This window comes from Echinops telfairi, unplaced genomic scaffold (genome assembly GCF_000313985.2).
Source record: "Echinops telfairi isolate 266 unplaced genomic scaffold, ASM31398v2 ScPeMD7_7400;HRSCAF=8409, whole genome shotgun sequence".
In the NCBI taxonomy this organism is placed as follows: Eukaryota; Metazoa; Chordata; class Mammalia; order Afrosoricida; family Tenrecidae; genus Echinops; species Echinops telfairi.
The window spans coordinates 44,527,764-44,534,258 of NW_022111300.1; the positions used below are offsets into that span (position 1 = coordinate 44,527,764).

At 48.6% G+C, this 6,495-nt stretch overlaps 1 long non-coding RNA gene across 1 annotated transcript in view; it reads left to right on the forward strand.

The window, feature by feature from the left end:
• The first annotated feature begins 4,056 nt into the window (after positions 1-4,056).
• Positions 4,057-6,495, forward strand: part of LOC123522384 — an 8,377-nt gene continuing 5,938 nt past the window's right edge. Inside the window, exon 1 of the long non-coding RNA XR_006680643.1 lies at positions 4,057-4,164. This is a non-coding gene — a long non-coding RNA (uncharacterized LOC123522384). The remainder of the gene's footprint in view (positions 4,165-6,495) is intronic.

Genomic DNA, 6,495 nt, shown 5'->3' on the forward strand with positions numbered 1-6,495 from the left:
ATCAGATCTCAGGCATCGAAGAACAAAAAATCATATCATTGTGAATGAGAGGGAGTGTGGAGTGGGGACCCAAAGCCCATCTGTAGGCAACTGGACATCCCCTTACAGAAGGGTCACAGGGAGGAGACGAGTCCGTCAGGGCGCAGTGTAGCAACGATGAAACATACAACTCTCCTCTTCTTCTTAAATGCTTCCTCCCCTTCTCCCCCACCCCCCACTATCATGATTCCAATTCTACCTTACAGATCTGGCTAGACAAGAGGATGCACACTGGTACAGAGCAGAGCTGGAAACACAGGGAATCCAGGACAGATAAACCCCTCAGGACCAATAATGAGAGTAGAGATACCAGGAGGGTCAGGGGAAGCTGGGGGAGAACGGGAGAACTGATCACAGGGATCTACATATAACCTCCTCCCTGGTGGACGGACAACAGGAAAGTGGGTGAAGGGAGACGTTGGATGGTGTAAGACATGAAAAACTAATAATAATGTATAAATTATCAAGGGTGCAGGAGGGAGGGAGGGCAGGAGAGGGAGGGGAAAAAATGAGGAGCTGATACCAAGGGCTCAAGTAAAAAGAAAATGTTTTGAGAATCATGATGGCAACAAATGTACAAATGTGCTTGACACAGTGGATGGGTGGATTGTGATAAGAGTTGTACAAGCCCCCAATAAAAGGATTTTTAAAACCCCAATAGTCCAACATCTCTGATCATTGCTCAGCACACAGACTGAGTAAATATGGTGAGAGGATCCAACTCTGACACACACCTTTCCTGACTTTAGACCATGCATGTTCCCTGTTCTGTTCCCACAACTTCCTCTTGATCCTTGTACAGGTTCCACATGAGAACAATAGTGTCCTAGGATTCCCATTCTTCTCAAGGCTATCCATAGTTTGTTATGATCCACACAGTCAAATGCCCCTTAGCCTAGTCAATGAAGCACAAGTAAACATCTTTCTGGTAGTCTCTGCTTTCAGACGAGATCTATCGGACATCAGCAATGATCTCCCTCATTCCACGTCCTCTTCTGAATCCTCCCTGAGATTCTAGCAGCTCCCTGTCAATGTACTGGCACAATCATTGTTGGCTGATCCTCAGCAAAATTGTACTTGTCTTATTGATATTGTATTATTTGGGTGTCATAAATAAAAGAATTGGTAAAATTCTTCCATTCTGCTAGGTCACCTTTCTTTGGAATGGGTACAGAGATGGATCTTTTAGAGTCGGTTGAGCAAATAGCTGTCTCCCAAATGTCTTGGCATAGACGAGTGAGTGCTTCCAGTGCTTCATCAGTTTGTTGAAACAGTGCACTTGGTGTTCTGTCAGTTCTTAGAGTCTTGCTTTTGGCTAATGCCTTCAGTGCACCTTGCATTTCCGCCCTCAGTACCACTGGTTCATGATCATATGCTACCTCTTGAAATGGTTGTAAAAAAAAAAAAGAAATGATTGAATGTCGACAAGTTCATTTGGCGCAGTGACTCTGTGTATTCTTTCCAACTTTTTTTGATGCTGCCTACATCGTTCAGTATTTTGTTCATAGAATATTGCAGCTCAAGGCTTGGATTTTTTTTTTCATGAGTTCTTTCAGTTAAAGACATGCTGAGCTTGTCTTCCTTTTTCATTTTCTACCTCTGGGTCTTTTCATGTTTTATTGGAATATTTTACCTTATCTTCTTGAGCTGCCCCTTGAGATTTTCTGTTCAACTCTTGACGTCATCATTTCTTCCATTTGCCCGAGCTGCTCCATGATGAGGAGCACGTTTCAGAGTCTCTTCTGACATCCACTTTGCTCTTTTCTTTCTTTCTTGTATTTTCAATGACCTTTTGATTTATTCACGTATGGTGTTCTTTTTTAAAAAAACAGTTATAATTCAATAGTTCGATCATATCAAGAAGAGTTGTACAATCATCACCAGAATCTATTTTAGAATATTTTCTTCTTCCTTGCACTCATTTTTATTCATGTAATTATTACTTTTTTAAGTGTGGCAAAAATATACACAATGAAACATTCTCCAGTTCAAGAACATCTACATGGATAATTCTGTACCATTGATTACATCCATTACTGTCATCTTTTTTCCAAATTATTCCACCACCATTAATAAAAACCCAATGCCCCTAAGCAAAGACTCTTCCTCCTTCACACGGTGACCATGTGTGTGAAGTCTCTTTTCTTAGCAGTCTCTGTGATTCACACATCATACACGTCCATAGTTCAATTGCTTTCTAAGAGTTGTATATACATCATCACTATCAGTTCTAATGGTCCCTCCCCGCAAGTGGCTCCCCAATTCTCCTCCCTCTCCCCAACCCCACCCTTGTATGATGTCTTCGATGTCCTCCCACATCTCATCAGGTCTTCTGTCATTCATATTCAGTGCGAGAAATCTGTCCTTGAGATGGTCTCAGAGTTCAGATGGGATAGACACAAGGTTACATTTTGCCTCTTCCAGATTGTTTCAATGTTCTTCATCTTCGATGTGAGCTGATAGATGAGCAGTTGGTGATCTGTTCCACAGTCAGCCCTGACCTGGTTTTAGCTGCTGAGTGAGATTTTCCATCGTCTCTTCCCGCAGATGTAGTCCATAGATTTCTATGGATTCCATGTAGGGAAGCCCACCTGTATAGACAGTCAGCTTTTGTGTTGCTGAACAAGGTATTTGTGATTCAAGAGTTGTTGGTCTTGAGAAGTTCTGCCATGAGATCTCCAGCTTCATTTCTCTCACCAAGGCCGTGTTTTCAACTACGATCCCTTCCTCTTTGTTTCCAATGTCTGCGTTCCAATCGTCAACCATTACCCTTGCATCTTGGCTGCACATTTGATCCATTTCTGACGGAAGGTGTTGGTAAAGTCTTCATCATCCCCATCCCTAGCTTTAGTGGTTGGTGCATACATGGGTATAATAGTTGTATTGACTGCATTTCCTTATATGCGGATAGATGGAACCCTCTCATCGGCAGCATGGTACTTCAAGATAGGGACATTGAATCGCTGGAAGAAAGTGTACGTCAGAGTGACAATAATGGGTGCTTGAGGACAAACCATCGTCAGCCAGACCTCACAGATTACAGAGAGGGAAACGCCATTTCCTGTTCAAGCTCGGACACCAAATGTTAGAGTCATCCGAGGAAAGGAAATGGCCCAAGACAACGGAAGTAAGAATAGCTGAGAGGATACACCTTGGACAGACGACAGCCTGCATCAGCTTCTGATTTGCCTGCTGCTGTGTGCACGCAAGCTTCCTGCCTCCTCTAATTCTGTTTGTCCAGCACCTCACTGTGCTCCTAAAGCTTAGCGGATAAGGGGGGAACTTAGTGAACTGACTCATGAGAGCTGGGGTGGAGGGGGGAGGGTGCTGCCTCTTTTTTTCACATCTTCAAAATGTTCTCCCTTTACAGGGTGCAGTCTTACCTCTCTTCTGTCTTCTGTTTTAGTGAGAAATACTTGCATTTTCCTTCTCTGACAGGTTTCCTCCTTACACAGGTTCGGCCTTCCCTGGTCTCAGTGTTGTTGTTGGCATGAACACGGGGATAGATGGTAACCACGTCAGATATGACCGGCATGAGCGGAAAATGAGATTGGCTTCCAAATATTGGTTAAGAGTTCTAAGTAGCCTGGACCAGGGACATCATGCATTGAATAGATTCCGATGGCCCAGAAATCTGAGGGGACGATTGCCACCAACTGCCATCTTCCTGGGAGGAAAGAGATAACCAAGTGTGAGCTGGGGTTATGAGTGGAATCATGTGTTTATGGGGTGCAGCTCCCGGGTTCACTCCTTTGGCCTCTACACAGAGTTTCCGCCTCCCTGTCTGCTCTGTAGGCTGAGCCAGGGAAAGGCCTGGGGGCTGGGCTTCCGTCCTTGCTTTGCATGGTTGACCAAAGGTGACTCTGCTTTAGTGGACTGAGGTCTTGCCCTCCCTCCCCCTGAATCAATAACTTAATGTGACTTATCAGCACGAGAAGGCACTGTTTACTTTTAAACCCTGGATCCCATAAAGGGAGAGGGGAAAAGCCTGCCCCCCACACAAGCCCAGGGCTGGTGGCCACGACGGCCCCACACGGATGCCAGCAGTGGGGAGACTGAGTGAAGGCCCCCGCCTGCTGCCTGGGAAGGGCCCTGGGCTGGGGGAAGGCAAGAGCTGACCAGGAGGTAAGTGTCACCCCCTGAATACCTCCCACCTCCCTGTGTGACAGGCTGGTCGTGAGGGTGGCTGTGTGGCCGTGGTCTGAGAAATGAGCGTGAGCCGCTGACTCAGGCGGTTCCAAACCCCACGCAGCACCTGGCCCACAGGAAGGGTCCGGCGCACCCTGCTTAAAGTTGTCTGTCTGCACTGGCCGTCCATCTGCGTTTCTTCAGAAAGTCCGAGGGAGACGGAGATGTCCCTGGGGGGAATCTCCCGCTCCAGTGTAAAGAAAGAATGAGGCTGGAGAGGTGTGAGGGCACCCGGGAGCTGGGTGGCTGCAGAGGTGTGAGGGCACCCGGGAGCTGGGTGGCTGCACATGACGCCGTTCCCATTTTGCAGTATTCTGATTTAACGTGAAACCATCGCGGCCAGAACAGACAAGACTCTGCCAGTCGGGTAACTGGGGCGGGGAGGCCACATTGCAGCCTCGTCCAGAGAGCTCCATGCACTTGATGGAATCCAGTATAGTGTGGGCACGACTTCTATATGCACTGGGACCCCCACCCCCAAACCTCCCAAATCCACCATGTGACTCGCTTCAGGGTAGCACTGCCTTATTGCCGCGGGCTGAGGCTGTCTTTTGCCCCGTGTTAGCCACAGGCTGGCTCCCAGGTGCACATCGGGCCGGCCAGTGGGATGTCTCCTGGCAGGGCTTGGGCACAGATGGACTTCTGTACAGAAACAGACCCTCAGCAATGCAGTCCTCTTCCACAAGAGTCTGTCGAGGCCCCAACTCACCTGAGTGTTGTCCAAGGACCCCTGTCCCCCTGGTCAGGGAGAAGCATGAACTTGAGCTGCGCACGGATATGAGCTCAAGTCCAGGTACAACTGTGAGCGAGGTGCAGGACCAGGCAGGGCTTTGTTCTGTGTGCAGAGGGCCGCTATGGGGTGGAACTGACTGAGGGCACCCAGCAACGACAAGGAATACACATGCATAGTAGCTGCAGGCATGGAGCTTTCTGGATCCTCCCCCTACATCCCTAGCAGGATTTCAAAGAGGAGAGAGATGGATGGATGCTGCATTTCTCCCTGCTGACAAGCACATGCTATTTTTCTATTTTAAAATGTCCATGTGCCTTGGCAATGATGAGACTCCAGAGGTCAGGGCTAGACTGACCTTCTTTGTCTCCATCTGGATTGTAAGGGCTGAAAATCATCAGGTTGGTATGCTTCAAGCACCCACTTTCAGTGGCAGGAGAAGAGGGCTTGGGGACAAGAATAAGAACTGCTATTTATCTTTGGCTTTTTACGAAAATGTTCGGTCCTGCTGGGTCAGTTTTGCAGCAAGGTGGCACCTCATGGTTCCCAAAGGACCGCTGTCTGAATTCTTTGGAATCGGCCCTAGAATGTTCTCAGGCCCTGGGAAATGAAAGGTTAGAGGGAAGACTCAGAACTGACCGAACTGACCGGAGAACGAACAGGGGTTATTTGACTTCACTTTTATTTCCTGGCCCGGGCACAGCGAAGCCATCTTGCCGGGGGGCAAGGCTGCGCGTGGAATCCTCCCGGGCTGGCAGAGTCAGGCTCTTCCAATTCATCCTCCTTCGGGCTCTTTCCCCCTTTTGAAAAGCAGCACCTCGCAGGAGAGGACCAGCCAGCCAAGTCTAGCCCGCCTTTCCTACTAGCGGCTTCAGTAGAAGGGCAGGCACATTCTGAATTGGCCACCCATGCCCAAGGGCAGTTCGTCCGCGCTGCCTCACGATGACCCCACATGTGTTGTTGGACTAGAACCTGCTCCATAGGATTATTGGGGGTGGTAGATTATTGGGGGTAGACTGCCAGGCCTCTCTTCTGAGGTGTCTCTGGGTAGATGGGGGACCACCGCAGTGAGCCATATCTGGGAGTACCTGATACGGTCTAAGGAAAAGGGAATCCTTTTGTTGGGGACCACAGCCATCCCACGGCTGCAATCTGCTCTCAAGGGCATCCATTGGATGCAGACACACCACAGTGCTCAACTCTTAGGGTTGGGGAGGTGGGGGAGGGAGAAGGGACACTGCACAGACATTGCGTTTCGGTGGACAGTCTGAGGAGTGCCCAGGCATCCGTGTCCCTCAGGAGATCTCTGGGAACAAGACGCAAGCCCTAGTGGTGGGAGGGGTGCATGGGCGATGTAATGAGAGGGCTCCCCAAGCCAAGCTCACTGCCATCGAGTCAATGCTGGCTCACCATGGCCCTAAAGGACAGGGCAGAACCACCCCGTGGGTTTCCAAAACTGTAACTCTTTTTTTTTTTAAACATTTTATTAGGGGCTCATACAACTGTTATCACAATCCATACACACATCAATTGTGTAA